Raw genomic sequence first — 16,935 nt, 5'->3', positions numbered from 1 at the left:
TGACTGTGCACCGTGTGGGGCTGGGCTTTCAGCTCCTGCACAGGACCCCTGGGTGTCGGTTAAAAATGCAGGTTATGGCCCAAGAATGACAGGAGGTGAATTTCTCATCAGCCCTATACAGTGTGGGCAGGGAGTCACAATAAATTATAGAGTTAAAAGTAAGGGGGCGGGGGCGGGGAGTATTAACTCAGCCATGAAAAGGAGTGAAGCGCTGACATCGGCTGCAACATGGATGAACCTTGAAAACATGATGCTCAGAGAAAGAAGCCAGACACAAAAGGACAATTTATTAATTCCACTAACATGAGACATCCAGAACAGGCAAACCCATAGCGACAGAAAGTGGATTAGTTCTGCGCTCAGATGGCTTCTGTGCTCCAGCCTCTCCCTGTGTTCGCCCTTCAGATCAGCCCTGGTGCACAAAGCAGCCTGGCTGGGTGCTGTAGGAGCCGTCCCCCACCCCGGCACATGCTGCCGGGAAGCAGGACCTGTGCGCGGTGCTCTCAGCTGCCCTGAGCGTGCTCCCCCGATTTGGCCCACGGGATGCACTGTCCTTCCTGGGCTTCCATTGAGGCCGCCTCCTGTTGGGGGCCTGGGATGCTGGAATCAGGCCACTTCTTGGACAGGGCTGCACTGCAAGAAGTTTCAGGGTTAGCCTGGGATCCTGACCATCACGTGGCCAGAGAAATTGGTAACGTTTTTGTTTTGCACGTTGAAATGTTCAATGTCAGAAAGATTTTGTTTAGTTTCCTGATGTGGGTAAAGTGTGCGAGCCCAATGTTGATTTATTCTCCCAGAAATGTACATCCTGGTTCCTGCACGAGGGTGAGCCCCTGTCCAGAGATGAGAGACCCCACATGTGTGACCTGTGCCTCCTGGGAGAGCAGCCCTAAGCTAGTTTAAACCTGATCAAGTTCTGTCTGCACGGTAGGGTTAGACAGCTCCATGTCCTGTCTACACTGAGTACGTTTAGACCTGACCATGTGCTGTCTACAATGAGAATATTTAGACCTGACCGTGTTGTTTGTGCGCAAGGACGTGGGGACCTGGCCTGGCCTCTGTCCTGGGAGCCTCAGGGGGACATGGAGACCTGGCCTGGCCTCAGTACTGAGAAGCTCCATGCCTCTGTCCGAATGTCAGTGCTCAGACGTCTGGGGTCTGGAGCTGAGGTGGGCTTGTCTGGGTGACAGCGCTCTGCTCTGAGTGTGGTTACATGGCCCTCCCAAAGGAGCCATGGTAAGGGCCTTAGTCCTTACCCCTGCAAGGTTCACCTTCCTTGTGGCTGGTGGAGACTCCTCAGGTGGGCTACCTCATGATTATTCCAATTCACCAGCACACGCAGAGCGAGTAGGAAGGCAGGTTTACCTGGTGAATTGATTGCCGGGCACATGGATCTAGGTGTAAGGCCAATTGGCAGCAGGTGAGATGTGTCTCTGTAATCTCCTTCTGGTCAACCATCTCTGCTCAGCAGAGTCCAGACCTGCCCCTCGTCTTTCAGCCCTGCCGTCCTGTGAGTTTTCTCAACACCCCAGCAAATCAGGAGAGGACCAAGCCTGCCAGAACCAAGGTAGTGTGTTCAACTGCAGCACAAAAAAGTTAAAAACAAAAGTGAAAACAGGAGGGGACTGACTTCTCTGGGGCAAGTGTTAGGAGAGGAGACAGACCCTACACTTCTTTCTCTGGTCCCAGGGACCTGGCTTGTTCCCACGTTGGGGGCTCATGCAGCACAGCCATGGTATCCTGACCAGGGGGATGTGTGACCCTAGTTGCGGTGTCTGGGGATTGTGTGGGGCTCACCCCATCCGTGTGGGTCAGGCTCATGTGCAGACCCCATGTCTGCTCTTTGCCTGCAGTGTGTCTTGCCCCCTCTGAGATTTCCAACATCCGAATTGAGGGTGTTGCCCTGATTAACCTGTGGTCCCTTTCCTTCTCTTAACCTTGTCATGTTCATATGAGGACAGGCACCTTTGAGCAGGGTGGTCCTCCTGCTGAGGGACAACCCTTGGTGGTATCATGTTAATATCATAGCAGATCATATGTCTTATCTATGGGGTCGCTGCTGTCTGGGTTCCCGTGGACAGAGCTCAGGTAACACAGACTGGCCCCCCCTAAGAATGGTCCTCCACATGCCATGTGCCCGAGGTGGGGGACAGTGCTTTGACCTTGCACATTTGTAACAAAGGGGTCAGATTGGAGTCTCAGTTAACCAGACATTTTAAATTTTTAAATGAAATAAAACACACATCACACACCATTTACCATCATCATCATTTTAAGTGCATGTTTCTGACGCATCAGGTACATTCACCTTGTTGTGGAGCCATTACCACCATCTCTAGAAAATTCCATGACCGTGAAAGTCTCACTCCATCCCCTCCCGAAGCCCTGCTGCCAACGACCACTTAGGTCCATGAGTTGTCGACTCTTGGGCCCCTATTTGAGTGGAATCCTGCAGTGTTTGCCCATCGAAGCTCTGCTTGTTTGCATCTGAATACCCTATATTTAGGGAGAGGGCGTGTGAGGAAGAGGCTGTAGGAGGGACAGGGTGTGCGGGGCACAGATGAGCCAGAACCTGACCAGCCGCTTCTGGGGCCCTCTGCTCCCGTGTCTTGGGCTGTTCGTCATCTGCATCATTGCTGTCCACGCTGGCAGCCCTGGGGCACTGATGTCTGAGTGAGTGAGACTCCTCTGGTGCCCTGCCTTCCACCTGCTCTTTCTGCTGGTTGGGGAGAGGGCTGCTAGCTGGGTGGTCTCTGCTCCTGCAGCAGGAAGGACCCTGCAGGGGGGACCCACAGAGTGTGGAATGCGATCTCTGGAGCTTGGGGGGCGGGCCACAGCGTGAGGGCCGTGACAAATGCTCAGGCTGCCACATCACTGACAGAATGTTCCCAAGACCCCACTCAGGAGGGAGTGTTGGGTGGCCCGGGACCCCAGAGACCCCCTTCCTGTCCTGGAGCTCAGAGAGCACATCCCCTGTGGGCTCTGGATTCACCCTGTGGCTCACGCCATCTCCCTCTGTCCTGTCTTTGAATGAAGGAAAATGATTTCTCCTATTAGTATCCACAATACAGGTCTAGTCCTGTCGATATTATGGTTCTTTAATTTAGGTGTCCTGGAATAGCATCTGTTTTTAGGCCTAAAGAAGAAACAGCTCACGAGTATAAAACATTTTCAGATGAAACTAATATTCAATGACTATGCTACTTCGTTGTTGAATTAGTCATAATTCTCCTGGTTTTAGATCTAATGTGGGGATTATAGAGGAGTAAAAATTTTAATCTTCATAATCTGTGTGTTCATAGCTTCAGTATCATTGATGACCCACAGTTTTTACGTTTAGGGAAGGGTTACTGATTTCATGTATCATGTAAAAGATTTGTAATGAGGATAGGGCAATTAAGATTCGAATGATGGCCGGTACATGGTCCAAATTGTCTCTACTTGTGCATCTATTGTGTGTACATGAGTAAGTTTAGTTGTCAGTATTAATGAAATAATACAGAGGGCTAGAGAACTTATTTTAAAAGTGATTATTAATGTATGATCATGAAAATGTAAAAGGTTTTCCATAATAGGTGATGTTGCATCTAGAAAGCCTGGCTGAAATGGATTTGCCATCGTGTTATACAGTATTTTTGTCTATGATTCAACTTTGACAAAGTTACATAATTTTTTGCTATTATCTCACTTATTAATAAAGACATAATAGTTATGGTGTTGGCTTGAAACTGGTTGAGGATTCAGTTCCTTCCTTTCTTATTTTAAATTTACATAGGTATGATCTTCAAGTATACAATATGGTAGAGGGCATTCATGTAACCATTCTGGGTTAGTAGTCGTTAGTTCCTCTTCTGAAACTTCTCATTTAGATGCAAATACATCTCAAAATTTGAAGATTATTAGCATTACTGCTGTTAATGAGATGAATGAGTGAAATATTTCTTGTGTGTGCTTGAGGGTAGCTGGAGTAAAGTCGTGGCATCCCTGAAAAGCCAAGAAAGTGCTGCAGGGGAAAAAAGAATCATATTTTCTACTACAAATAAAATTGTGAAGTGAATTTTTGCTCATGTTAAGTGTATAACCTGAGGTTATTGGAAATCAGTGCACAAAGCCTCCTATAATAGTGAAGACTGCTCCCATTCACATTACATACTGGAATGTGCTACTGCATAGTCTGTATTGTGGAAGACAGTGTCCTGGGATGAACTGGCTAAGATGATTCCTGTTAAACCACCTACTGTAAAAAGAAAAATAAAGCATAAGTCTCATTTTGCTATACTATATCATAATCTCTATGAAGAGTTGTTAATCAGCCACTTTTACTGCTAAAGGAATAGCAATAGTTATGGTAGCTGATGTAAAGCATGCTCATGGGTCAACATCTATTCCTACGGTAAACATATGATGGGCCCACAAGATAAATCCTAAAAAGCCAGTGGACATGGCTCATACTATTCCCATATATTCCCACATATCTGTCCCAAATAGTATGTCACGATATGTGAGATTATTCTGAACCCTGGTAGGATAAGAATATAGACTTCAGGGTGACCACAGAATCAAAATAGCCGTTGGTGTAGGATTGGGTCTCCTCCTGTAGGGTAAAAGAAAGCAGTGTTTAGATTTTGATCTGTTAACAGTATGGTAATTCCAGCTGCTAGAACTGAGAGTGATATAGTAATATGGCTATAACTAGGGCAGATCGAATAATGGTGTTTAATATTGGGATAATGGCTGGTGGTTTATATTAAAGACGGCAGTAATAAAAGTAACAGCACCAAGAATTGAGGAAACATCTACTAAATGTAAGGAGAAAATGGTGAGGTGGACAGAGGCTCCTGCATGGGCCAGACTGCCAGCTAGGGCTGAATATATGGTTCCACCGGTACCAGAACCAGCTTCTACTATTGATGATATGAGTAGGAGTAAGACTGATGGGGGAAGTAGTCTAAAGTTTATATTATTTATTCGGGGAAATGCTAAATTGAGTGCCCCAGTTATTACGGAGAGAAGCCAGTTTCTGAACCTTCCAATCATAATAGGTATAACTATAAAGAAAATTATGACAAATGCATGTTCCGACGACATTATGGATTTGGTCAGCTCCCAGCAGCACTCTGTTGGCCTAGCTCAGCACGGATTAATGGACTTAAAGTGGTGCCTACTATTTCAGTTCAAGCACCAAATAATAAAGTCCTGATATCTTTGTGATTTGTTGAAAATAATCAGCGGTTTGTGAACATAGGTAAAAAAGGCTGAGCAAGTGTTAGGCTGTAAATCTAAAGACAGAGGTTATGCCCTCTTTTTGTCAAGCCCTGGGGTGAATCAACAAATTGAACTGCAGATTCAAAGATGCAGACGTTGAGAATGGATTTGAGGACACGGTGTGGTGGGGAAGGGGAGGCTGGGATGTAGTGAGAGAGTGGCATGGACATATATACTACCAAATGTAAAACAGCTAGCTAGTGGGAAGCAGCCGCATAGCATAGGGAGATCAGCTCGGTGCTTTGTGACCACCTAAAGGGGTGGGAGGGAGGCTCAAGAGGGAGGAGATGGGGACATATGTATAAGTATAGCTGATTCGCTTTGTTATACAGCAGAAACTAATACACCATTGTAAAGCAATTATACTCCAATAAAGATGTATAAAAAAATTTATTTTAGGGGCTTCCCTGGTGGCGCAGTGGTTGAGAGTCCACCTGCTGATGCAGGGGACATGGGTTCGTGCCCCGGTCTGGGAGGATACCACGTGCCGCGGAGCGGCTGGGCCCGTGAGCCACGGCCGCTGAGCTTGCGCGTCCGGAGCCTGTGCTCCGCAACGGTAGAGGCCACAGCAGTGAGAGGCCCACGTACCGCAAAAAAAAAAAAAAAAAAAAAAAAAAAAAAAATTCAATTAAAAAAAAAAGAAGCAGCTTCAGCTCTGCTGGCTCTTCTTCTACCTCTTTTTTTCTTGATGGTGGGAGTAGTAGATTCAAGCCAGCTGACTAGAGAATTTACCTGTTAACTAAAATTTTGTGGGGTGGAAGCCCAGCAATGTAGTAAGGATTTAGCTTGAAGTGTTTGATTTGCATTCAATTGATGTAGGATAGAGTCTTGCAATCCTTATTTTCAGGAATTGAGTAAATTGTACTTGCTTAGGGTTTTGAAAGCTCTTGGTCTATACTAGCCTAAATTCCTAGTCCAGTGCTGATAGAATGGGTATTAAGGGTGGTAATAGTGTGGATATTGAGGATTAGTAATGATAGGAAGGTTATTCGTTTTGTATGTTTGAATTGTCATTTTATTTTTAAGTTATTTATTGAAGGGAGTATAGTTAGTAACATGGAGTATGTTAGCCGAAAGTAGAAATACCTGTTGAGTAGTACTCTGATGGCTGTTAGTGTTGGCAGAATGATGTGATTGTTTTTTGTTTTCTCTTGGATAATTACTCATTTGGGTAAAAACCCTGATGGGGTGGGAGACCTCCCAGTGATAATATGATGGTAATGATAAGGATTGTGTTGAAAGGTGTTTTGTTTAATGTGTGTGATAATGACAGTGTTGCAGTACCTGAGCTGGGCATAAATAGTTAAGAAGATAGCGTTATTCTGCACCGATAAAAGAAATTTTCACATATTGAGGTACGGGGAAGTAATTCTGGCTTATATATGATTTAACTCAAATTTTATGCTAACTTAAAAATAGCCAGTTTGTGGGCTATCAAACATACATTGTTCACCTGCTTTAATTTTTAAAGAAAAGGGCACACTGACCAGAAGTAAAGAATGTCCACGTTAAAAATAAAGATTAAATGCTTCCCTTCCTGGGATGCCAATTCTGGTAAGACCCTTCAATGATAAGACTCTTTCCCAGGTGTCAAGGCCATACTGACTTGTGTACATGTGTAGTTTTCTTTTTCGTTTTTATTTATTTATTTTTGAAATCTTGAAGGAATGTATCGCTGGCTTTAATGTTCTTTGTTCTGACAAGATATAAAACTGTACTGAAAACCATGCTTCTCTGAAGCAGTTCCTCAGAGTTACCTGAGACGTTGTCTTCTGGGATCTATAGTCCTCAGTTTGGCTCTTTTATAAAACAAAACTCTTTTCTATTCCTATTGTAGATTGTTTATTGATTATTTTCACTGAAATTACTTATAGTCGGCAGGATATCAGAAAAACCTGCCTGAGGTCACCTGGATCTACTTTGGACCGGTGCTCGGGAGACCAAGCCTGGGCCCTTTGAGCCCCTCTGGCTTCAAAGTACCCTTCAGGTGCTTTGGTGAGTTCTTCCTCATTATCTGGATCTCCTTGTACTAAGTGACAGTTTGACTTTTATTTGAGCTGTTATCTTAAGACTTGGAGTCTTAAGGGGATACTGGTATATTTCCTAGGTGAAGAGGTCCTAGGGGTAAGTTTCCAGGGAGAGGACCTGGGGGAATTTCTAAGCAGGAAAGCCTGGAAGAAATTTTGGAGTGAACTGTGTTGGCTGACTTTTTTAAAAAATGGCTTAAAATTGGACATTTAAATTTAATTTTAGATGTGTACTTTATAATAGAATGAACCTAGAAGAAAGCGGGAAATTGCGCTTCTAAAACCTACCAGCTCCCAGGCAGGCATCCACCCACTGACACTCTAGCTGGCTTCGACAATTGGTATGGAGCTAATACTTAACAAGTACTTACCTAATCCAAAAATGGCCAGGATGGAACTTTTTTGACATTCAAAACTGATTTTTGTGTGCACAATTAAAGAAAGCTGGCTTGATACAACATCTTTTCAAAATTCTGACTCTAAGAATAAAAGTACTCCTAGGAGAAAACTTGTAATTATGACTCTTATCATGTCCTTGAAGTGCTAACGCATACCACATTGTTTGAGACTACAGCCTTGGCTCAATTAGTGGAATGTAAAACTGAAGGGAATAAAAAGGCTTTTTAAACCTCAGGCAGGAAAACTATGAGATATCTGTGTCTATCTGGATGTGTGTATGTCTGTATGTATGTTACAAGTATGTTTCTACTTCCAGATGATATCATCAAAATGAGTTGATAGGGCTTCCCTGGTGGTGCAGTGGTTGAGAGTCCGCCTGCTGATGCAGGGGACACGGGTTCGTGCCCCGGTCCGGGGAGATGCCACATGCCGCAGAGCGGCTAGGCCCGTGAGCCATGGCCGCTGAGCCTGCGCGTCCGGAGCCTGTGCTCCGCAACGGGAGAGGCCACAACAGTGAGAGGCCCGCGTACTGGGGGAAAAAAAAAAAAGAGCTCTATTTAATTGACTTAAAAATACGCACTTACAAATCAGATATTTCTAATTGTAACAAAAACCTAACCCAAATTTTTAGAGGAGCATGCGATCTAGGATTAATCTTCAGTACATGAAAATAAGTTTTAAGTTGTTGACTTGATTAATACAAACATGCCTTTAGGGTCGTCAGTGTGAAGTATAATACTTTTATTTGGTACCTAGGTTTCCTAAAAGTCAATAAGCTCATGCTACCTCTGTTACAAAATTTGTCAACAAGAAAATTAACTTAGTATGGTGGTATTTTCATAAGTAATAAAATTGAGATAAATGGGATAAAAGCTTTTAGGTGAACTCTTTAAAAATAATTATGCTTTATGGTATGTATACCTAGAAAGAGTTTCTCCAGATTTTGGGTAACTTGAAACTTTGGAGTTGTGCTAAATTAAATTAAATGATGGGAATTCACTAACTATCCAGATCATTTCCAATTAAGATAAAAATACTAAAACATTAATTGCTCAGCATGTCTAAATTTACCTACTTTGTCTTATCAGAGAAAAACTAAAGATGTTTGGGTTTATTGGACACGTCTTGTACCACAATGAGAAAAGAAATCATGCTATGAGAAAATGTATGTTTCTAAAGGTTGTTGAAATATGTTGATAAGCTTGCCAGTCAGGAAACGCTGGGATAACAGTTCACAATGTACTGTTTCTTGGTTTTTGTTAGGGATTAAGGTTTTCAAGGGTTAAATATTATATTTGTAATTAAAGTTAGTAGAAAGGTAAACATTTGAGTATTCAAGGAAAAAAAAGATGGGTGTTTTCAGTAAAAGGAGGATTGAAGAAAGAAAATGGATTTAGTTAATGGAAAATGAAGTGATACTGTCCTGAAGTGTCTCAAAGAGCGAGATATTCAACTAATTATGCTTATTTGGTCATAATTGACATGGGAAGCATTGTCAACATTAAGCCTTCTTTATGTCTATAAGTATATCGTGTAAATGTTCCCGAAATTATATGAAATTCCTGAAAATCTTATGTCCTGACATAGAATGTTTCTTTGTCATCAAAATCGAGGCTCACACTAAAGGGACTGAACCCCCGAGTATTAGGGAGATGCTCCGCTCTTTCATGCAAAGGCAACAACACAGCTGATGGCACTTGTAGGTGAAGTCCATTCTGTGTCTACAGAAAATTAACACCTCATTGTCAGGCTTTTGCCATCCTGATGTCCTTATAACACGACAACAGTCTGCTCCTAAATCAGAGAAATTAAGATGGGTCAACAATAGCTGTGAATTAAACAGTCTGGGATATGGGAAACCAAGACGGCTGCTTGGCTTTTCCTGGCTTCCTGGCAAACCCCATTTCTATTTGATGGGTTAAGGCCTTCCCTGGCTGCAAGGCTGATGCCCTCACAATGACAAAGAAACTGTTGGAAAATGTGTTTCCCACTTGGGGTATACTTTACACAGTCTCCAGCGAACAAGGCACCCACTTCACGTGACAAATCATATAAGCCTTAACAAAAACCTCAAAAACTTTAAAAAAAATGTCCTCAATCATCAGGCAAGGTCACCAAAACTAATGGGAAAACTGGACTCAAGCAGAACAAAAATTAATTATATGGGATTGAATGAGCTTGTAAATATGATTATAATTTTTATGATTTTTTGTCTAAAATATTACTGGCTTTTCATCTTTGTTTTCCAGATATAAGGAGACCTTTCCCCTTAAGCAAAGTATGACTTACAGCAATTTGGTAAATTATTCCTTTGTGAGCAGAACTGAAGCATTTATCTTTTCTCTCTACCTGATTCCTCCTGAATGTAGAATCTCTTAGGTTCCTCACAGCCTTTCCAGGTGAAAAAGGAAGTCCGCTTCCTGGCAGAAATGAGAACCTCAAGATATTTTGGAACATAGTTAGAGAGGAATCCACCTAAATCTGTAGGTATTGCAGGTAGAATCTAATGGCATAGCTTTCCTGGCTTTGAGAGGCCTTTTAAAAGTTCAATTTGAGATCCCTTATGAAAAGTTGCAATAAAGCCAAATTTCAAAGGGCCTATATGATCAGTTACACTTATGTAAGTAACCAGGGTAAGTGTATAGAAACCAGATTTATTCTTCAAACAAATTAGTCTTAATTTGACTATGTTTGGTCAAAATGAAGATAATTTATATAGAAAAATTAAGTTTCAATGATATACCTTCGTGGATATTGAGGTTTTATATGTACTGAGGTGTTGTACTTACTGCCTACATCCGAGATGCCACTTTGTTATGTCACATTATTGTAAAGTTTAATTGAATTATTAAAAGGATATCCAAGCTTGCTTCTGAAGCCGATCACAGTGTTCTATCTTTGGATGAAGATCAGATGCTCCATGACCTGCACCTAGGAGATTGGGCATACTGGAAAAGATCATTTAAAGGACTATCTCAAACCTAAAAGGAAGGATCCTTATCAGGTACTCTTAACTGGCTCATGCACAGTAAAACTGAAGGGAATTAACTCTCCAATTTTTATTTCTCACTTAAAAAGGGCCCCTGCATCAGACTGGTCTGTAGAGGGGACTGCTGACCTCAAGCTCACCTTAAAACAACCATCAAGCCAGGACGAGAAGACGATGACAACAGTGGACAGCTGACCCAAGAATCCGGGCCAAGCCTGTAAGACCCATCCTACTAGTTCGATTGAACTGTTATTTGAATGTTTGTCTCCCTATCAAAACTGAAAGTTACTCTTCTACTTCTAGCTGTACTTTTGCCTCAATATTGAAGATGGAAAGAAAATTCTTTAGTAAAGTTGTCACAAAGCATAGCTACTGGGATAGGCCCCTCATAATACCTGTCGCTGACTTCTCAGATGTTGCTAATGTTACCACTCACCCAGACCAACCTCTCTCTGACCTAATCTTTCAGGTTTAAATTCTTCAACGTATTAATATGGCCATTCCTTGTCTGATACTATCTTCAGTCCCTAGAGACTGAGCAATACTTACCCCAGGACCCCCTCCCTCTGTCCCTTACTTAATTGAAAAATGTCTTAATAGCTGACAAATAGAAGGTATATATTTATTAGAATATTACGTTATCCCATTGTCTATACATCAGGAAATAAATGAATCTCCTTTCTCTCTTCATTAAAGAGTCAAGCAATCTGTGTTAGCAAAATACCAAGATACCAGTGGCAAATCTTTTGGGAATCTTGGTTCCTAATGCAGGAGTGTATGTAAACAAAAAGATCAGAAATTTATCAGCCACCACTAGTCAAACAGCCAAAAAGACTGCACTGCAGCACAACAGATATCCCTATATTCCTTAGCCCAGGTAGTATTAGATAACTGGGTTGCCTTAGATTTTCTACTGGTATTTGTGCTATTGTTCACACTTATGGGTTAAATTTTTTTTTTTTAATTAGAATGGGGATAATAGTAACCTGTGTGAGCTTGTTATTTCAATTATAATTCCTGAGATAATGGTTAGTAGAATGATAGTAAACACAAGAGGGTTTATTAGTACTGGAAGGATGTAAACCAACATTTTTGGGGTATGGGCCCAATAGTTAGTTAGCTGACTTTACCATGAAGAATTTAAAATTCTTAAGGGTGGGCTCAATTTCTATGATTCTAGAAATAAGAGGGTTTAAACCTCTATTACTAACTCTATCAAAATAACTCTTTGTCAGACATATTTCTTACGTTTGTGGTGGGATGCCTGATGTGATGACAGGTAGTGAAACTTCTCATACACATAAGACTAATGTTAGTGGTAAAAATTTTTTCATAAGAGATATATAAGCTGATCTTATCAAAATTGTGGGCAGGATGCTTGAATTCATATAAAGGAGATTGTTAGGAGGAGTGTTTTAATGATGACATTGGCTGTATAGAATTCTAGCATATAGGGGTTGTTAAATGCTCCTAAAAATAGGATTGTTGTGAAAATATTTATTATAATGATATTGACATACTCTGCTAGGAAGAACAGGGTGAATAAGCCTGCTACATTTTCTACATTGAAGCCAAATATAGGTTAAATCAAATGGGACTCTTGGTTTCTGCTAGAGTAGAGATAAATCACATTCTGGCTAGGGGTCAGGATGGGAAAATTAGTCACAGGTATTCTTGTGTAATAATTACTGCTGAAAGTGTAAATGATCATTTATCACTAGAACTGATAAGAGAATAATTGCTACTGTTACATCATATGAGATTGTCTGTGCTACTGCATGGAGACCTCCGATGACTGTGTATTTTGAATCCAAAACGCATACAGATCAGAGGATGGAAAAAATGGCTAGGCTTGATAGCTAGTATAAATAGTACACCTAGGTTTATGTTAACTAGTGGAAAGGGTAGGGGGAGAGGAATTCATCTTGCGAGAGCCAGGCTTGAGGCTAGACTTGATGCGATAATACAGAAATTGATGAGATTGATGGTCATAGTGTTTCTTTAATAAATAATCTGACTGTATCAGCAATAGGTTATAATAATCCATAAGGGCTGACGATGTGTGGCCCTTTCTGGATTTGTATATAGCCTAGGAATTTCCGTTCCATTAATGTGAGGAATGCTACAGCTAGTAAAAGTAGAATTAGTGAAAGAATGCAGATTATAAATATTTCTGTAGGAAAAGGACTTGAACCTCTGCGGATAAAGGTTTTAGTTTTACACAATTACCGGGCTCTACCACCCTAACAAACCCTGTTCTATAGTGGGGTATGTATAAATTAATTGAATTGAGATTATATCATCAATTAGTTTGAAGACATTTTGTAAAATAGGCCTTATTTCTCTTGTTCTTTCATACTGCAAGAAATATAGAATAGGAACCTAATGGGATTACTCCAGTCTGAACTCAGATCAAACAGGACTTTACTAATCACTGAACAGACCGTTAATAGCAGTTATACTATTGGGATGTACTGATCCAGCATCAAGGTCATAAACCTTATCGTCAGTATGAACTCTACAATTGTGCTGCTACCCCTAGGGTAACTTATTCCACTTATCAATATTTTGGATCATTAATGATAAAGCATTTTGACTAGCTGGTCTAAATCTTAATCACTCCGATGTTTTATTCTCCAAGGTTACCCCAACCAAAATTGTTAATCCATTAAAAGCTATGTTGGGGCTTCCCTGGTGGCGCAGTTGTTGAGAGTCCGCCTGCCGATGTGGGGGACACGGGTTCGTGCCCTGGTCCGGGAAGATCCCACATGCCGTGGAGCGGCTGAGCCTGCGTGCCTGGAGCCTATGCTCCGCAACGGGAGAGGCCACAACAGTGAGAGGCCCGCATACTGCAAAAAAAAAAAGCTATGTTGGAGGCTTTCAAGACGGCAGAGTGGAAGGACCTTGAGCTTACCTCCTTCTCATGAACATACCAATATCACAACTGACTGCTGAACAACCATTGATTACAAAAAAGACTGGAACCTACCAAAAAACATCATCTACATCTAAAGGCATAAAGAAGAGACCACAATGAGATGGTAGGAGGGGTGTACTCGCAATATAATAAAATCCCCCCACCCCCGCCCGTGGGTGACCCACACACTGGAGAATAATTACACTGCAGAGACTTTCCCACAGGAGTGAGAGTTCTGAGGCCCCCATCAGGCTTCCCAGCCTGGGGGTCTGGTGTTGGGAAGAAGAGCCCCTCAGAGCATCTGGATTTGAAGACCAGAGGGGCTTAACTTAATGCAGAGCTCCACAGGAGTGGGGGACATAGAGACTTAACTCCTGAAGGTATTGCACAAAATCTCATGCACCGGGACCAAGGGCAAAAGCAGTAACCTCATAGGAGCCTGGGCGAGATCTACCTGCTGGTCTTGGAGGGTCTCCTGGGCAGGTGGGGGGTGGCTGTAGCTCATGCTGGGGTCATAAAAGCTGGTGGCAGAAGGGGATTGTTCATCTGCATGAACTCTCGTTGAGGCAGACATCATTAGCAACAAGACCCAGCCCCACCCAACAGCCTATAGGCTTCAGTGCCAGACGCCTCAGGCCAAACAACTAACGGGGTGGGAACACAGCCCCACCCATTAGCAGACGGGCTGCCTAGAGACTTCCTGATCCCACAGCCGCCTCTAGACATGCCCCTAGCCCTGCCCACCAGAGGGCCAGGACCCAGCTCCACCCACCAGTGGGCAGCTATCTGCCCTTCCCGCCAGGAAGCCTACCCAAGCTTCTAGACCAGCCTCACCCATGGCGGGCAGAAACCAGAAGGAAGAAAACTATGATCCAGCAGCCTGTTGTCTCAAACACAGGCCGGACATTACCCTGCGGCCCCTGGCCCTTGGGTGACGAGAGAGGAGTGCACTGCTGGGACACACAGGACGTCTCCTACAGAGGGCTACTTCTCCAAAGTCGAGAAAGGTAATTAACCCAAAATGAGGTGGCAGAGGAATGTGTTTCAGATGAAGGACCAAGATAAAACCCCAGAAGAACTAAGTGATGTGGAGGTAAGCAATCTACCTGAGAAAGAGTTCAGAGTAATGATTGTAAAGGTGATCCAAGAGCTTGGGAGAAAAATGGATGCACAGATAGATAAGTTACAAGTGTTTTTTAACAAAGAGTTAGAAAATATAAAGAACAACCGAACAGTTGAACAGTACAATAACTGAAATGAAAAACACACTAGAAGGAATCAATCAATAGTAGAGTAAATGAAGCAGAATGGATCAGTGAGCTGGAAGACAGAGTAGGGGAGGTCACTACTGTGGAGCAGAAAAAAGAATGAAGAGAAATGAGGACAGTTCAGGAGACCTCTGGAACAACATAAAGCACACTAACATTCACATTATAGGGGTCCTAGAAGGAGAAGAGAGAGAGAAAGGCCCGAGAAAATATTTGAAGAGATAATAGCTGAAAACTTCCCTAACCTGGGGAAGGAAACAATCACCCAAGTCCAGGAAGCACGGAGAGTTCCATACAGGATAAACCCACAGAGGAATACACCACGCTGCACTGTGATCAGGATGACAACAATTAAAGAGAAAATATTAAAAGCAGCAAGGGAAAAGCAACAAATAACACACAAGGGAACTCCTATAAGGTTATCAGCTGATTTTTCAGCAGCGACTCTGCAGACCAGAACGGAATGGCATGATACTCTGTTCACTTATTTTAAGTGTGTCTGTCAGGCAAGAGCTGCTGTGATGGTTTACAATGATGCCAATAAAAAGTGGGTACCAGCTGGTGGTTCAGCTGGGTTCAGCACAGTTCATATATATCGTCATACATGGGACAACACATTGAGTGGTGGGCAGGAAGATTCAGGACCATCAGGTCGTGGTAAATTGTGCCATTCCTAAAGGGCTGAAGTACAATCAAGCAACACAGACGTTCCACCAATGGGGGGACACTAACTAGACAGGTGTACGGTCTCAACTTTGGCAGCAAAGAAGATGCCAGTGTCTTCGCGAGTGCCATGATGCATGCCTTAGAAGTGTTGAATTCACAGGAAACGGCCAACGTTGCCTAGACAAAATTCACAGAGCTACCTGCCCAAGTTCAGAATGGCCCATCACGAGAAGAATTGGAAAGTCAAAGAAGGCAACTACAAGAACAGCAACAAAAGGAGCTGGAGTGGGACAGGCTAGAGGGAGAGATTGGAGAGGGAGAGGTTAGAAAGGGAAAGGCTGGAGAGGGAAAGACAAGAGCTGGAGGGGCTGGAGAGACGGGCCTGGGTAAGGCCAGAACAAGAGCGGCGAGAGCAGCTAGAAAGGGAGCAGCTGGAATGGGAGCGAGAGCCAAGAATGGCAAATGCCGCTGCCCCTGCCTCTGTGGAGACGACTCCTCTGCTTCTGAGCCAGACTTGCAGGCAACCTCTCTGCCGGCCAAGACTCCAGCCCAGCAGGACATTGTCTTGGGACCACCTGCACCCCCACCCCCTCCTCCACTCCCACCAGGTCCTGCCCAGGCATCAGCTGCGCTCCCTCCTCCCCCAGGACCCTTCTGCCTCCTCCACTTCCAACCTCAGGGCCCCCGCCTCTGCCTCCTCCACCACCTCTTAATCATATACCCCCTCCTTCTCCACCACCTGCTTCTCCCCTCCCTGCATCTGGATTCTTTTCGGGATCCCTGTCTGAAGACAATCGCCCTTTAACTGGACTTGCAGCTGCAATTATTAGAGCAAAACTTAGGAAACTGTTGCGCATGGAGGATGCCTCCTTCCCAAGCGGAGGGACTACCATTGGTGTGAATTCAGCGTCATCTAAAACAGATACGGGTCGTGGAAATGGACCCCTTCCTTTAGGGGTAGTGGTTTAATGGAAGAAGTGAGTGCCCTGCTGGCCAGGAGGAGGAGAATTGCTGAAAAGGGATCAATACAAAAAGAACAAAAACAGGACAAAAATGAAAATTCAGAGTCTGTAACTTCTAAGGCCTCTTCAACAAGTACACCTGAACCGACAAGAAAACCTTGGGAAAGAACAAATACAATGAATGGCAGCAAGTCACCTGTTATTTCCAGACCAAAATCTGCGCCCTCGTCACAGCCCAGTGCCAACAGAGTCCAGACAGAGGGACTGGACTATGACAGGCTAAAGCAGGACATTCTAGATGAAATGAGAAAAGAATTAACTAAGCTAAAAGAAGAGCTCATTGATGCAATCAGGCAGGAACTGAGCAAGTCAAACACCGCGTAGAGAAACAAACTAAGGAGAGATAGGATTTCAATCTGGAGTGGAAAAAAAAAAAAAACCC

General features: G+C 43.2%; 1 protein-coding gene, 1 long non-coding RNA gene and 1 pseudogene across 4 annotated transcripts in view; 2 read left to right on the top strand and 1 right to left on the bottom strand.

Moving 5' to 3' along the window:
* Positions 1-16,935, top strand: part of LOC132417150 (uncharacterized) — a 49,607-nt gene that overhangs the window by 13,014 nt on the left and 19,658 nt on the right. The window contains exon 2 of the long non-coding RNA XR_009517763.1: positions 10,770-10,897. This is a non-coding gene — a long non-coding RNA (uncharacterized lncRNA). The remainder of the gene's footprint in view (positions 1-10,769; positions 10,898-16,935) is intronic.
* The window catches only part of ZNF19 (zinc finger protein 19), a 58,935-nt gene continuing 43,935 nt past the window's right edge, over positions 1,936-16,935 (bottom strand). For 2 of the 3 annotated variants that reach the window (XM_069540232.1, XM_060000794.1), the window contains one exon: positions 13,345-13,529. The gene's annotated coding sequence lies outside the window, so the exon portion shown is untranslated. Of the gene's footprint in view, positions 4,595-13,344; positions 13,530-16,935 lie in introns of those variants that run through there. The other variant, XM_060000792.1, reaches the window with a different exon arrangement.
* Positions 13,545-16,877, top strand: LOC132417146 (protein enabled homolog pseudogene; annotated as a pseudogene).

This window comes from Delphinus delphis, chromosome 20 (assembly GCF_949987515.2).
Source record: "Delphinus delphis chromosome 20, mDelDel1.2, whole genome shotgun sequence".
Classification (NCBI taxonomy): Eukaryota; Metazoa; Chordata; class Mammalia; order Artiodactyla; family Delphinidae; genus Delphinus; species Delphinus delphis.
The sequence above is the reverse complement of the archived record's forward strand: the minus strand, read 5'-3'. Positions and strand labels throughout refer to the sequence as shown.